General features: G+C 39.5%; 1 pseudogene; it reads right to left on the bottom strand.

The window, feature by feature from the left end:
* Nucleotides 1–10,212: 10,212 nt before the first annotated feature.
* Nucleotides 10,213–15,430, bottom strand: LOC138171160 (proteasome activator complex subunit 1-like; annotated as a pseudogene).
* Nucleotides 15,431–16,616: the final 1,186 nt, after the last annotated feature.

Below are 16,616 nucleotides of genomic sequence, written 5' to 3'. Positions count from 1 at the left end.
AAGAAAGAAAGAAAGAAAGAAAGAAAGAAAGAAAGAAAGAAAGAAAGAAAGAAAGAAAGAAAGAAAGAAAGAAAGAAAGGAAGTAAGGAAGGAAGGAAGGAAGGAAGGAAGGAAGGAAGGAAGAAAAGAGAAAGAGAAAGAAAAGAGAGAGAAAGAAGAGAGAAAGGAAAGAAGGAAAGAAGCAAGGAAGAAAGGAAGGAAAGAAGGATGAAAAAAAGAAAACTATTGCAATTCTGCATCAAGCCATAGTGTCCTCCAGTTTAATTGTTACTTTCTTTTCTGCCAGAGAGTCAATAGCAGAGGACAGACAAACTGCTGGAAATCCCTTGCCTTGTCATTTGTAATGCCACTGAACAAAACGGGCATCCAGGGAGGAGCCATCAAGACGAAGCAAGAGAATCAGGAAAGAAAAAGGAAAAGCCTATAGAAACTTGGAGTAGGCAGCAGGGAAGCTGGAGGGGCCAAACACCTTTGCTTCACTAAAAATGGAACCTTCTGCTGTGTCTGCCTCATTCAGATACTGCAATCTAGCTGAGAGCTTCACTGTCCCTGGTGCGTCACCAGGAGCAGAGCATCACTGTTGGTGGTGGCAGAATGCTGCAGCTTTCTTATTGCTAGAAATGAGCTCCTCCTTAAATCCAGACCTGGAAGACATCCCAGACTGTACATCTGCTCTCCCCCTGTCCCTTTGAGTACAGAATTGGTGAAAATCATAAGGGAGGGGAATAAGAGGATGCCTTTCACTTTCCGCTCAATCTCCCAGAACACAAAGGGTCCACACAAGATTATGTGGGCAGCACAGCTGAGCATAATGAGTGTTTGGTTCAGAATTGAAGCTGAGTATTGTGAACACAAGGATAATTCAGACTTATAATGGATGTAGAACAAAGATGAGATTATTCCTTCTGTGTTTTCTCCTTTCTTCCCATTTGTTCCTTGTTGTGCAGGACCAATCTGTTACACGATAATAACCTTAATTGTCCAGGACAGAGAATGGTACTGGCGGCATGAAGTCTATCCAGATACCACCATCACATCTCTGAGTTGAGACAGAACTGTTGGAAAAGGCAAAAGTACAGAGAACAACAGGTCAATTCTCTGTTCACCATCAAATGACATAGATAATTTCGCAGTAATGTGGTTCACAGTCCATGAAATGACTGGTTCTTGCTAGATCCCACAAGATTTAATCATGTATAATGGCCCTGAAGTCAGACGTCACAGAAACTTCTCCAAGGATAGATTCATCCTCTCTGTAGTCATGTTGTTGTTGAGTCGTTTTTCCATGATGTCCAACTTTTTGTGACTCCATTTGGGGTTTTCTTGGTAAAGAAACTAGACCGGTTTGCCATTTCCTTCTCCAGCTCATTTTACAGATAAGAAAAGAGAGGCAGACATGGCTAAGTGACTAAGTGACTTGCCCAAAGCCACACAACTAGTGAATGTCTGAGGCCAGATTTGAACTCCAGAAAATGGGTCTTCCCGATTCCAGGCCTGGCACTCTACCCACCACACCATTTTTGTGGTTAGCATTAAGTAACTCAGTTAGGATTTTTTTAAACACAAAACTTTACTGGTGCTAGGTTTCAACTATGTATGCATGTAACTGTAAAACAGAAAATTGATTTTAATCTTATTTTTCAAGATATCGTTAAACTGACATGGGTTTTTAACTCCATGAGTATTAACTTTCTTATGTGTAAGTCTAATCTCCTTACCCTTGTAACTTAACTTTTTGCCCACATCCTGGAGAAATTTGACAAATCTCAAACTTTTGTCTTGTAAATTTCTTTACCCTTTACTCAGGTAGCCTTCAGTCTCAATTCTGTTACTTTAATTTTTATATCAGCACAGAAGTCTCTGTATTCTCACCTACCACCCACTTCACTCAATCAAAACTGTAGCAGACTACAGACTAAACCTATCACTGGAGGATTATTCCTACCTCCCAATGAAGAAGTAATGGGAAGCAGTTGATGTGACCCTTAAGCCATCTCCTTATTAAAATTTCTACAAATCAGAATGATCTTACCTTTGCCAGGGGAGGTCCAAATGATGTATTGTCAGGCCAGTCAGAAGAAAGACCCTGTCAGCTCTCACTCAGGGTCTTTCGTCTTTGAAAGAGACCATTGACCCAATTTATTGATTACTGCTAGCTTAATTAATAAATTGATCATGCTTGCACCATTTTCTCTCAGTTTACCTTAATTTTCAAAAGCAGAATAACAAAATACACTTTTAACAAGGTCATTTCAGTAAACAAAGTTCACACCATTTGAATCTCCCTGTGCCCTCTTTCATGCCTACTCCAAGTCTTCAAGTTCCTACTAGGATGGGAGAAATTGAAAAGAGGACAAAAAAGGGAAGTAGAGGAAAAAAGGCTCTACCAAGCCACTTTTTAGACAGTAAGGAAAACATGTTATGATAAGTCAGATACTTCAACTAAAAGCTGATTGGAAGAATGATAGCTGTCAGTTAAAACAAATTGGGGCTTTAGGGCATGGGGATGGTGATAAGTAGGAAGCTAGCAGGAGAATAAAATTGGCATTTCTAGTATAAAAGGAAGCTGTTTACCTTGAATATGTGACACTTGGTGTTCCCTTCCTCCTACTCTGACATCCTCTTCCCTGTTCCTAGGGAGTGATATTCTTTGATAGAGTGTGGAGTGAGTGACTGGGAATTAAAAAAACAACAGCAACCTATAGATAAAAATGGCTAAAATGAAGGAGGCATATCCCAGATATCTCTGGGAGCCCTCTTTAGCAGTGACCACAAACCAGGTCACCTGGATGGGTTGGGAATGAGCAATGTTCTTTCTGGTGTCCAAACCCTCAGGAGGCAAAGCCTGAAGACTGGAGATGTGCAAGTAGAAAAGTTGATCTTAAGAGAAGACCATTGAGAATGAGGGAGGGGGTCACTCAACATGACTCCCTCTTCTCCCATTCTCTCAATCTCAAACCCTCTTCATCTTCCTTGCCCTGTTCTTTCACCCAAGCCCAACAATGAGGTGACCTTCATTCCCTCCCGTCTTCTTCAGCATATTGCATCCTCAGACATTTCTCTACTATCCCAAATTTTCAACCTGTCCCTAGCTACTGGTTCCTTCCATATCACCTTCAAAAATGCCTGTGTCACATCCTTAGAAACAAAATGAACAAAAAGCATGCTACCTCTGTCTATCATCCTGTATCTGTTGTTCTTTCACAGCTAATGTCTCTGAAAAAGCTATCTATTCTAAGTTACATTGACTTCCTCTCACTCAATCCTTAGAAATTTGGCTTCTGACCTCATCACTCAACTAAAACTGCTCTGCCAGAAGTGACCAGTGATCTATTAATGACCAAATATGATGTTATTTTTTCAATGCTCATCCTTCTCCATCTTTTGTTGCATTTTAAATTGTAGATCAGAGGTTGCCAAACTTATTTGACTTACTATCTCCTTTAAAAAAAAATTTACTCAGTGCCCTCCCTCCCCCTGCCCCCTGGGGTTAGGTTAGGTTAATCCTTATTTTTATTCCATGCCCCCAAATTGCACCAGAGGTTACTACCTCTCCCAGATAGTTCTAATGCCCCCCCCCAGGGAAGTATTGCCCATTTTGGGAATTTATACTATCTTCTTCTAGATACAATTTCTTGTTTGGGTTTTCATGATAGTATTCTTTCACGCTCTCTTCTGGTTCTCTTCTCAATATTGCTAATTGTTAATATTTTATTTTATATTCTGCTTAGATATTCATTAGATATATTAGTCTATAGTTTAAAAAATCTGGTTTGGGGGCAGCCAGGTAGCACAGTGAGTAAGAGCACCGGCTCCAGTGTTGGGATGACCTGGAGATCGAATCCCGGACTCAGACACTTGGCTCCCACCCAGAAACACCTGGCCGTGTAACCTTGAGCAAGTTGCTTAACCCCGATTGCTTAAAAAAAAAAATCTAGTTTGTCTCCCTTTGCTTTAGGTATCAAAGTCATATTTATATTATTGAAGGAATTTTGTAGGACTCTTTTTTAATTGTTGCAAAGAGTTTATAGAATATGGAATCAATTGTTCTTGAAATAGTTGATAAAATTCACTTGTAAACCCTGCTAGTCCTGAATTTTTCCCCTTGAGCATTTTCCCCTTGAGTTAAAACTCAAGGGTTGTTTAATTTTTTTCTGAGATTGTATTAATTAAATTCTCTATTACTTCTTCTATTAATCTGGGTAATTTACATTTTTGTAAAAATTCCTTCATTTCATTTATCAAGCATCTTGTTATAAATTGACACAATAGTTTCCAATGACTTTATTTTTACTTCATTTATTATGAATTTTCCCTTTTCTTTTTTTTGTATTATAGTTTAGTTTTCTTCTCTTTAAAATTAAACCAGAATGACATCAGGTTAATGTACTTTTTTTTATTTTGAAAGAAACTGCTAATTTTATTGATCAAGTCAATGTTTTTTAAAATTGCTTAAAATTTTGTAAATCACTTTGATTTAGAATTTCTAATTTTGCATTTATTCAGAAAGGTATTACTCTATTGTATTTTGCTTTCTGTTTTTTTTTTAAATTGCATAACAAATTCCTTGATTTGTTCTCTTTCATTAGTTTTAGAGATAAAATTGTTTCCCTACAACTGATTCAGCTATATCTCTAAAGTTTTGGTTCATTGTCTCATTATTGTCATTCTATTTGATGAAATATTGCTTATTTCTATTATTTTTTCCTTCAACACACCAATTCCTTTGGATTAAATTAGTCTCCTTTTAAGGTTGATTCCTTTCTTCAACTTATTGTATTAGATTCAGTAAGGATATGCAAATTATTTCTTCTTTTAAACATTTATTCATTTACAAATTTTTATGTCACAAAACATTGTTAATTTTTATAAAAATGTGATTTACTACTGAGAAATATGTATATTCCCTTCTTTTCCCAGTCATTAATCACCATTAATCTGTCATATCTTATTTTTCTAGAATTTTTTTTTAGGACATTAACTCCTTTGTAGTTTATGTTTTTAAAAGATTACATATATATGAAGGAAACACATCAAAGTCCTTAACTATTTTAGTTCTGCTATTTCTCCCTATAATTTGATTCATTTTCCCCTTAAATAATTGTATGCAGTGCTTTTATATTAAGTATTGATATTATTTCATTATCTATGGTGCCATTAATCATAATGTAGTTTTTCTATTCATTTATTTTAAACATATCAATTTGTACTGTTCCCTTGCCTGAAATAATGACTCCTCCTGTTTTTAAAATTTTACCTGAGGGGTGTGGAATAATAAATACTATGAAATCCCTAAAGCAACACATAAGTCTACCTATAGGTTCTTCATTCTGTCATGTCTAATTATGATGTTTAAATCATGTAACTAAAAAAATAGCAATTCTAGTACTCTTTGAATTGCATTAGTTTGTAACCTTATTTTCTGACACAGAAAGGAAAAGAAATCTTATTTAATGTCTTCATTAATGGTCCAGCAGAGAAAGTAGACAGCGTGTTCATTAAATTCTCAGTTGATACCAAATTAGGTTCTACATGTATTGGAAAGGGCAGCAAAATCATAAAAACCAACTAGAGAGTTTAGGAATATGGGCAAGGGAAAAAAAAACAACAGGGATCCTACCTGGACAATTACAAACTAACGCATCTGGCAAAAGATAACATACAACACTTATTAAGTAGGAAAGGAAAATCTTGGATAAGTGATAATGTCAAAGAGACCTGGAAATTATAGGGAGAAATTATGGAGAGAGACTTGCTTTCAAAAACTTGCAGACTGAAAGTTCACTGTGGACAATAAATCACATCACAGGCATTGTTAAGCTAGCACAAGCAGAATTTGTGTTAGAATTGAATAGAAGCTCTTTTTATGTCAGAAATAAAAAAAGATTTTCTTATTTTTTACTCAAAGATTTTAGTCAAAACATGAAGCCCACCTACAATATCCCTGACAAATGATCCTACAGCCTCTGTATGGACAATCCCTAGTGGGAATATACTCTACATTGTAGAATGTCTTATTCTACTTTTTAAAAAGATGTTGGAGATCACATCAATATCATGTATGTTATACTGTAATATGTAATCATTAAAACATTTGCCTTGCATTGAATTGAGATTGTTCTTACAAATTCCACCCATCTGGCCTAGTTATTCTCTCTAGAGCCAATCCAGATAAATCTGTTCTCAAATCTTCATCAGGGAGCTTGAATTGGGATCCAAAGACACAGGGGAACTACAAGTTGGAAGAAAAAATAAAAACATTTTCAACTAGAATGTGGCAATTACAAGCTCACTAAACATACACAGACTCTTCTATATTCTTGTGCAACTGTACCTCTGTCCCTTACACCTTTCATAGTTCTGGGACTGTCCCAAAGCAGTGTTGGCCTCAGGGTTGGACAGAGATTTTGCAAATTCCTTAAACTTCTAGACAGCTTCCAATTTCATAGAGGAGGTCATACATATAAAGTATACATAGTACAGACTCCCTCCTTGGAACAAGTCAGACTGGGTGAAACCTATGTGGGGTAAGAGAGCTTCAAAATAACCTATTTCATACTGAAAAATATCAATCTAATTTACAGTCTTCTGTTTTCTGGCAGTCTATGGAGTCTGCCATTGGTTTTGTGTAATTGTTTTTGTCTGAAGGTCTAAAAATTTTTTTACCCCTGTTCTTGCTTGTATGGTATTCTTAGAAATTCAGCACCAACACTTATAAAGCCAAGAATGCAGTATCCTCTTTGACTCTGCCCTGTCATATTTATTTACTCAACTTGGCTAAATACATTTTTTTCCATGATACAAACCCATATCCCGTAGTCTGGATTGCATGCATTCCCATAATTTCCCCACAAACTTGGCAACAGATTTAAATTCTTACAGATTCATTTTCTTACGTTCTATTCTTACAGATTCTTTGACTTGGGCTACATTGGGCCTTGACAATACGGAATGGAAATTATGCCAGTATTATTTATAATAGACTTCCCAGTTAATCTTTATGCTCATCAAATGAGGAAGACAAACCTGGAATGTTGGCATATCTTTTGTATCCACAATAGAGACTCTGACTTGTCCAATTTCTTTTGGCCAGGTGATGGTGAAGCAATCCTTGTGTAATCTCTGTTGTGCTGCATGAAATTTCAAGAAGCTGTAAAAGTCAGCACCATGGATAAGGCTGCCAAGAATGTTAAATGTGGAACCATCAGTTCTATTAATCTGCCAAGCCTAAGGAAATGTTTATAGAATGTTTTCATCAACTAGTGGGTAAATCTTAAATTGAACTTCTTTCCTTCCCTTATAAATCTTCCCAGGGATTCCAGTTGAGTAAAGTGGTAGATTTTAGAGGAAAGCAGAAGTTGGGCTATATTCCTCTTTGGATAGACTGGGGAATGCACCTTCATGTTGTTAAATTATTCCATCCCATTGGCTTAGTTAGCCATATTGGTTCATTTGCTCATTTATTCATTCAAAAAAATGTATCAAGAGACTTATATCTGCAGGACTCTGTGCTAAACATTGGGAATATTAATGTTTATAAATGCCAGAGACCTTGCTCTTAATGCATTTATTATCTAATCAAGGGAAATAATAAACATAAATAACTATACTATAAAAAGAGATGGAAGTAAGTGCAAAGGAGAAGTCCAAAGTACTATAATAGCTATAATATATTTGTAGAGGGAGAAATCACTTTCATGTCATAGAAGATGGGTACTAAAGGGTCAAGGAAGGTTTCATGGAAGAGGCAGTAGTTCATTTGGGCCTTGAGTGGGTGAGAAACATTAAAACGCAGGAGTAGGGATTGGGAGAACTCATCCTAGGTATGAGTTAAAAAACAAAGGCATGAATAAATATGGTTAAGTGCCTGGCACACAGTAAGTGTTTAATAAATGCTGATTAACTGATTGACATGAAGAGAAGAACAAGGGATGGAAAGTGACTCAATATAGCTAAAATAGCACAGGCTGAAGAGTTACATTGGATTTAGATTGGTGGTGGTGGGGATCTTGAATGCTTAGATCAGGAGTTTATATTTTACTGAATTGTTTCCTTAGCTCAGAGGTAGATTTATAACATTGCTTAAAATAGCATCTCTTTAAAGATGAACTCCATCTTCCTCTATAACACCAGCCTGCCCTCCCCCCAATTTCCACTTTCCCCATAAAAACCCCAAACAACCACTCAAACTCAACTGTTCTTGGTAAAAGGCAGAGGGCATTGAAACTACCTTATCTATTCCAAATCTCTTGGGTTCTTATTTGATGCCACCGTTAGCACAGGATGCAGAGGGCATCACTGTTCACCTTCATAAATGCATCATTCTGACAAATTCTTTGCCGGGTCTATAACCTTTCAGATAGACAATTAACGTTGCCTTTAGCAACAGAAGCTGGGACTCTGTGTCCAAGCCAAACAATCTGATGGGGCTGACATAAATCAGATGACCTGCTTGAGAAGGAAAGCTCCAACCTCATCAGCAATCCTACTGATAACATCACTTAGAAAGAAGCATCTTATCTTTTTTGCTCAGTTCTCCTTAGGTCTTAAAAAGATTATCATTGGCATGCAGGATGATACTCTTCACCTCTCTCTTTCTTAATCTGACTCTCCTTTGTACTTGCAACATATTGTCTTACATCATACCTACATTTGTCTTATTCACCCTATTAAGTTGTAAGCTCTTTGATAAGGGTGACTTTCTTATTTCATTTTTTTTAACTTGTACCTTTTGTTGTTGTACAATCATTTTAGTCATGTACAATTCTTTGCAACTCCATTGGAGCCTCACTTGGCAAAGATACTGGAATAGTTTGACATTTCCTTCTCCAGCTAATCTTATAGTTGAGGAAACTGAGGCAGTGTTAAGTGACTTGCCCCAGGTCATCCATCTAGTAAAGATCTGAAGCCAGATTCAAACTCGAAGAATGTTCTTTACTGTAGGCCCAACACTTTATCCACTGTGCCCCTACCTGCCCAACCTAGTAGGCACTTAAAAATTTTCTGTTAAATGGAACCGGGTTAATTTTGAAATGTATCAGGTCATATCATTTAGTGTTAAAAAAGACGATGAGTTCCGGCCTCAGACACTTAACACACACACCCACACACACACATACACAAAAGTCCATGTAACCTTGGGCATTTTTTTACTTAACCCCAATTGCCCTCCAAAAAGGCCAAAAAAAAAAAAAGACAATGAACTTCAAATGAGTTAACCACAAAGGTCCAATTTGAAAACTTATCTGTTGCAGGCTTATGTCTAATTCTCTAAATCTCTTGTCCTCCCTAAATTTGACCCTAACAAGCAAGACTGATCTTACATATGGTCTAAAAAAATGGTATTGATTGAAAAGATCCTCTAGGAGCTAAGATGGCAGAGTAAGCAGTAACTTGCTCTCACTCTCCCTTATAGACCTCAAAAAACCCAGAAAATACTGCCCAAGAAAAAATCCTGGAGCAGGAGAGTCACCAGAAAGACAGGGTGCAACAGTGTTTTCTAGCTTGTGAGGCTAGGGGGATTAAGAGGAAAGGCCCTTTTTGCTGTGACTGAAGGGGACCATTACAGGACAGAAGGCATCTGGGCCATGCTACCCAGCCAGAGATCTTCAGCCCAGAGGCACCAACACCAGGACCCCTGTGTGCCTTCGCACAGCCAGAACAACTAGCAGACACCACTTGCACAACAGATGGGCATCCACGAGTGGCACAGCCCCCAGGGAGAAGGCACCTCCAGCAGCCAGACTACCCTATCCCAATGCCTCACCCTGAGATCTTCAGGGTAACCCTGGGGAAATGCAAAAGATCCACCTGACCCCAGCACACACCAGCTACCACCACCACCTCCAGCTCAGCACCAGGCAAGCTACAGCCTCTACAGGCTCCAGCTGCCAGAACCTGAGGCCCCAGCACACAAAGCCAGTAACCAGGCCCCTAGGGCCCAACACAAGAAGCATGGGACAGAGCCCCTGTGCCCCAGAAGCAGATATTCCCATAAAAAGCCAGGAAAAAGGCAAAACCCATGAGCAAAAAGCAACACAGAAAAACAAAGACCATAGATTCTTCTTTTTTTTTTTTTGGTGTGACAAAGTTTATTGTTTCCTGGAAGGCAAAGTATGGATAAGATGGGAAGTTCTAAATGGAAACTGGACTGTGTCAAGACAGATAGTCCTAGTGCAGAGGTGATGGAGAAGGAAGGCAGGCTCTATTGTTTTAGCAGATCATTCTTTTCGTGTCTCCCCTGGGCTTCTTGATCTTCTCAAACTGCTTCAGGATGGTATCATATAATACAGTATTTCAGATCTCCATGGCCATCAGTCTTATCTCTCCATACTGTGATTCATCCAATTCATGAACCAGATGTTGGTAGTTGCTCACATGTGGCTGTTTTGCTTGAGCCACTGCATCATTCCTTTCAGAGAAGTACTTGAGATCTGTGTTTGGAAGCCATCTGGCTTAGTTCTGAGTGTAGTAATCACCTCAAATACCTTGTCCTGGACAGCGACTCAAAACATGTTTCCATCCTCAATTCAGGCACCTGTCACTGCAACCACATGGAAACCAGGTTGAGCTGTTTTTTCCATCTTTGATCTCATGCTTTAACTATCCCAGAAGGGTCATAACCTTCTCATTGCAACTTACAGGCCCACAAGGAGGACGATTATCTTCATCTTCCTCTTTTTTCTTTCTAACCTTCTCATACTTATTGTTTCCAATGCTCTTCCTTCTCTTTTTCTTTGGCTGGGTCAAGGACTGGCATATCCAGGAGACTCAAATCAGCCTCATTCAGAGATGAATCCTTCAAGAAATCATCCAGCTCTGAAATCACCACTGGGATATAGGTTCCAAGTAGGATCTCTGCCTGAGCACATAACTCCTTTCTGAATAAATCTACCTGCCAGGGTGATTAAGGAGTCAGACCAAGCAGTGAAACAGGAGCAAGGCGGAAGCCATATATTCTTACAATGGGGATAGGGAAGGTCAAAACACAAATTCAGAAGAGTACAGCATTGTCACTATACTGACATCTGAAACTTCAAAGGACAACATGAACTGGTCTCAAACCCAAAAAACCTTCTTGGAAAGAGTTCAAAAAGGATTTTAAACGTCAAATCAGAAAGGTAGAAGAAAAACTGAACAATTGACAAAATGGAAAAAAAATTCACTGAAGAAAAGAACTTCTTAAAAAGTAGAATTGGCTAAATGGAAAGGGAGGTACAAAAGCTAACTGAAAAAAACAATTCATTTAAAAACATGTCATCTTCTCAATAAATCAGCCAGTCAATAAATAGTTCTTAATCATCTGCTATGGTAAGTGATAAAGATACAAAGAAAGCCAAAAGACATTCAAGGAACTCAAGTCTAATTGGGATAGCAATGTGGAAACATAATGATGGAGAAACAAGATATATGGAGGGTAAAATTGGAGATAATCTTAGGAGGAAAGCATTAGCATTAACTGTGTCAACTGAACTGGACTGGCCTCTAATGTTGATGACTGGAGATGAGCAGAGCAAGGCTAGAGAAAGGAGAATCAGGAATCAAACAGAAGTTTAATTTCAAAGTTAGGGAAAGAGCTTGCAAATGAAATCCTCCTTCCTAAGAAGAGAGGCTCACCTGTTTATGGCAGGGTTCAGGTTTTGGTTTTAAGTGTGAAAACCACAAACAGCTGGACCATAACACAGGCATTCTTGAGTCTTCAGAAAGTAGTCTCAAAGTCCATGGCTGGACCACAATAAACAGTATCCCAGCCATTACATTTATTGAACATTGTGGTTATTAAGTGGGGCAAAGAATCAAGGTTAGTGTGGCCAGGAGCAGCAATGAGACACTTAGTTTGGTTCACTTGGTAGTTACAAGCACAGGGGATTGTTGTTAAGCTAAGCTCAGGGCACAGCTTGCTTGCCAGGCCTTAGCTCTGGAAAGAGGATTTTTCCTAATAGTATCTTGACAAATGGGACCAAGAAAGTCTTCCTTCAGAATTTAGGGTTTTAGCTGTGACCTTAAGGAAATCAGGAAGCCAGGAAGTGGAGAAGAGTAGAGAGAGCGTTCCAGTCATGGCAGATAGCCAGCTAAAATGTCCAGAGTCTGGAGATGGAGTGTCCTGTATAAGGAACAGTAAAACCAGTGTCATTGGATTATAGAGTCTGTGGGTCTGTGCAAGGGTAGGAGAGTGTTGGAGGTAGAAGGAACAAAAAGCTGTAAAGGTAGGGGAAACCACATTAAGGAAAGCTTTGATTGCCAAATGGAGGATTTTATATTTGATCCTAAAGGAGATAGTTCTTCAACGGCATTTATTGAATAGGGGGATGGCACGGTCGGATCTATGACTTAGAATCACTTAGACAACTAAGTAGAGGATGGATTTTAAAAGTCCCGGAGTGAAATGATGAGGTCCTGTACCAAGATGGTGGCAGTAACAAAGGAGAGAAAGGGTTGTGTGGGACAGATGTTATGAAGGTAAAATTGACAAGCCTTTGCAACAGTATAATTATGGAGGGGGTTGAGAAATAGCAAGGAGTCAAGGATGACACTTAGGTTTAGAGCCCATGTGATCAAAAGATTGATAGTACTTTCTACATTAAAAAGAAATCAGGGAGGCAGCCAGGTAGCACAGCGAGTAAGAACACCAGCTCCAGAGTCGGGATGACCTGGGGATCAAATCCGGGCTCAGATATTCAGCAGCACACCCAGAAATAACTGGCCATGTAACCTTGAACAAGTTACTTAACCCCGATTGCTTAAAAAAAGTCAGGAAGAAGGGGAGAAGAACAGGAGTGGTGGCTTAAAGTGTCATCTGTTCCCCAAATCTCTTTTCCTTCCCTCTCCCAGGCCTGTCACAGGGTCTAAAATTCCCACCAGTAGTCACTTATGGGATGAGTACTAAAATAACTCTAATAGTCTATAAAAACCGAAAGGATATATTATTAAGCCCTTATTACTCATCATTAGTGGCAGCTAGGTGACACAGTGGATAGAGTCCTGGGTCTGGAGTCAGGAAGACTCATCTTGTTGAGTTCAGATATGGCCTCATATACTTACTTAGCTGTGTGACCTCGGACAAGTCACTTAACACTGTTTGCCTCAGTTTCTTCATCTGTAAAGTGAGCTGGAGAAGGAAATGGTAAATCACTCCAGTATCTTTGCCAAGAAAACCCCAAATGGGGACATCAAGACTTGGACATTACTGAAAAATGACTGAACAACAACCAGGCACTACTACTTTAACAAAGATTAATTTGCAGAATTAGCAGAGACACAAGATTCTAAGGGAATGGGATGTCAAAGACCATGAAAATCTTGGGGCTGGGGAGGACGTCACAAGGGCATTCAGGGGGCAAAGGGGAAATTCCAGAAAGGAAGTTAGGTACATTGACAATCATGTTGTACTTCACAGTTTTGCTTGGGGTTGCTTTGTTAGCAGATACAGATTTAAAAAACAAATATGCACAGTGTGATCCGTTGTTGAAAAATATAGCAATTTCAGTATCCTACTGATGTCATTTTTTTTTACTTTTACAAAATACTATTTTGTTTAGACTCTTATTTAAGAAAAGGAAAAAGAACTGTTGTATTATGGTATTCATATAAATGTTACAAACCAAGCTTCGATATTGATTTTCACATTTAAATTGTACAAAGAGAAAAACATCAAAATACTGATTGCTTATGGATAGCTGAATGTAAAAGTAATCCAAAGCAACAGATTTCTTTTTAGACATATAACACTTTAAATAGAAATACTAATTAGTAATGAAATAAACAGGGGTAATTAGTGATTGTACTGGTTTATTGCTGCTGTTAGAGGCTGTCTTCCTCTCGCTCAGTACAGACGTACAACATGGCACACACAAAAATAAGTTCTCTATTATTCACAATAAAGCATTAGCACATACAGAGCAGGGCCTGCCCACTGTAGGCCTATATGTAGTATACACACCAGGGGAGCTTCAGGTGGCTCATTTGGATTTTGATTCACTGGACAAGAATCCCATCCTTCATTGGTGACTGAGCTAAACTCTATTGGAACTGTGATAGACGCTGAACCATTTTGCGTGGTTTCCCCAGAAATCATACTATAGAGGACTTGAGTCTAAACCCAACACAACAGTCCATCGATTTAGAAATTATGAATACAATCATAATAACTTCAGTTTAAGTTGGGGAAAGTTGTCTTTTCTGTGTGTGTGGGGTCACATTATTTGATGAAGTCAAGATTGCTGGACTGGACTCAGTGGGATCACAGCATGGTCAGGGTCAGGCCACAGTCAGGTTAAGAGCCTTCTACCATCTTTCTCAATTCTTCAAGCAATGTGGCCAGTTCCTTTTCTAGGCTGACAATCAGTCCAGTATTTGCACTGCTGCTTGCTATGAAACTCACCACCAATGGTAGCCAATTGAATTGAACTACTTGGTATGTGCTATAGTAGCAAATGATACTTTTGTTTTTTGAAAGTCCAAGCTTGCTGCCCTGGACTGTTGCAAGTGCAAAAGTAGACAGGAAACCAGGTCTCAACATGAGCTCTGGAGCATTATCATTTGCCACTTTGATAACAGGCACTCCACCTCTGTCTGAAATTGCCAAGGCATGAAGACCTTCAACCAAGTGATAACTTTTTGGAGAGAAATCTATTCAAATCATACTCCAGGATGAGTCCCTTCCTCCTGAAGGGACACTCCCCACCTCCCACAGGGACACTCCCCACACCTGGCTCAGGCTGCCAAGGCTGCCGCTGGCCTTGGCTGCAGGTAGTTCTGACTGCTTCAGTTGCTTCCTCTTGAACCTGCTGTCACAGGATTTGATGTCATTTATTTTTTTTTAATTTATTTTATTTTTAATCTATGGAATAAATAAAAATTGTTCATAGCATAGTACAATAAAAAAAAGTAATTGAACAAGAAACTACAAATCTTCTATCCACAACTTGCTATTCCTTTCAAATATCCAACAAAATTATCAGGGGGTAGGGACAAGATGGCAGAGTAAAAGCAGGAACTTGCTTGAACTTCTGGTCTAACCACCTCTAATACCTGTAAAAAATGACTCTAAACACGTTTAGTGCTACAGAGCCCACAAAGTGACAGAGAGAAACAAATCTCTCCTTAAGGCAGCCTGGCAGGCCAACAGGAAGGGTCTATTGCACTAGGCTAGGAGCAAAGCACAATCCTGTGTGGGCTGTGCCGGCCCAGACCAGCAGGAGCAGGCTTCAGAGGAATCCCTGGCAGCTGTAGTGGTTTCCAGACTTCTCAAACCCATGAATGCCGAAGAGAAATACAAGATCAGTGGGGTGGCTGGCACCTGTACCTGCTGCCCTAGAGGCTGCCTCCTGAGCTCCAGGCCCACAAATTGTGGGGGGACTAAGTGACTGACTGGAGGGCAATTGCTGGAATCTCTGGAACCCACTGAGACAGAATTCTCTTGCTTTGCCATGCTTGAATCTGGATCACAGACTTGGGGGGTGGTCCTGGGGTGAGGAGGACTGTTGTGGCAGAGCTTGTTGAGATTGTGGAAAGGTAGTCTTCCTCATAGTTCTGAGGCAGGTGCCTAGAAGCAGCTCTGACAACAGCTATGTAAACCCCCCCAAATTTGAGACACAACTCTCTCCATTCTGGAAGTAGAGTTTTATCATGGCAAAGAGATCAAAAGTCAAGCAATTGATTGGCAAGATGAGAAAACAGAGGAAGCAAAATCAAACAATAGAAGTAGAGGAAAAATTGGTTAGAAAAATGAGAATGATGAAAGAAAATAATAAAAAATGATTCAATAGCCTGTTAAAGGAAACAAAAAAAAAAATACTGAAGAAAATAACACCTTGAGCACCACGCCCAAAGTTTTAGCCCCAGGGCAGGCCTGACCAACCACCTGCTGGAGGGACTTCAGATCAGCAGCAGCTGTGGTGATTTCCAGAATAACAAAACATAGATGCTAAGGACAAAGTGAGAGATCAGTGCAATGTGGACTTTGGGATCCAGTAGTTGGGAGTGCGTGGGGCTCCTCCCTTGGGGCAAGAAGCTGCTGAGGAGCAGCGGCCCTGCAGCCACTCCTACGTGGCACTTTCAGCCTCTGGCCTGCAGAGTGTAGGGAGACAAAGCAACCAGTCTGAGGGGTAATCATTCTTGCTTTAACCTGCTTGGATCTGGATTGCAGTCTAGGTTGGAGGTCCTGGGGTGTGCAACCAGCTTGCTAGAGCATGTGGAGGCTTCAGAGAGGGCACCCAACTAATACCTTCAGCAACTGAGAAAACCCCAGCATTTGGGACAAAGCTCCCCTGTCTTGTGGCAGAGTCCTACTATGGCAAAAAGCCCAGGTGACTGAGTGGCAACAAAGAAGTGGGCAGGCAAAGAAAGGAAAATAAACAAAGTACCCCAATTTTACAGTCCTATTTTGGTGACAAAAAGGATCAAAGCATGGAATAGGAGGAAGACAGTGAAGTCAGAACTCCTGCACCTAAAGCTTCAAATAAAAATATGGCTGGTTACAGGCCATAGAGGACCTTTAGAAGCAAATAAGAGAAGTAGATGAAAAATTGGGAAGAGAAATGAAAACAATGCAAGAAAATTATGAAATGAGAGTCAACAGCCTGACTGAGGAAAATAACACCTTAAAAAATAGACTG

Source organism: Petaurus breviceps, unplaced genomic scaffold (assembly GCF_028583685.1).
Source record: "Petaurus breviceps papuanus isolate PSGF00001 unplaced genomic scaffold, PetGlider_PUasm1.0 419, whole genome shotgun sequence".
NCBI lineage: Eukaryota > Metazoa > Chordata > Mammalia > Diprotodontia > Petauridae > Petaurus > Petaurus breviceps.
Note: the sequence above shows the minus strand (reverse complement) of the source record. Positions and strands in the feature narration are given on the sequence as shown.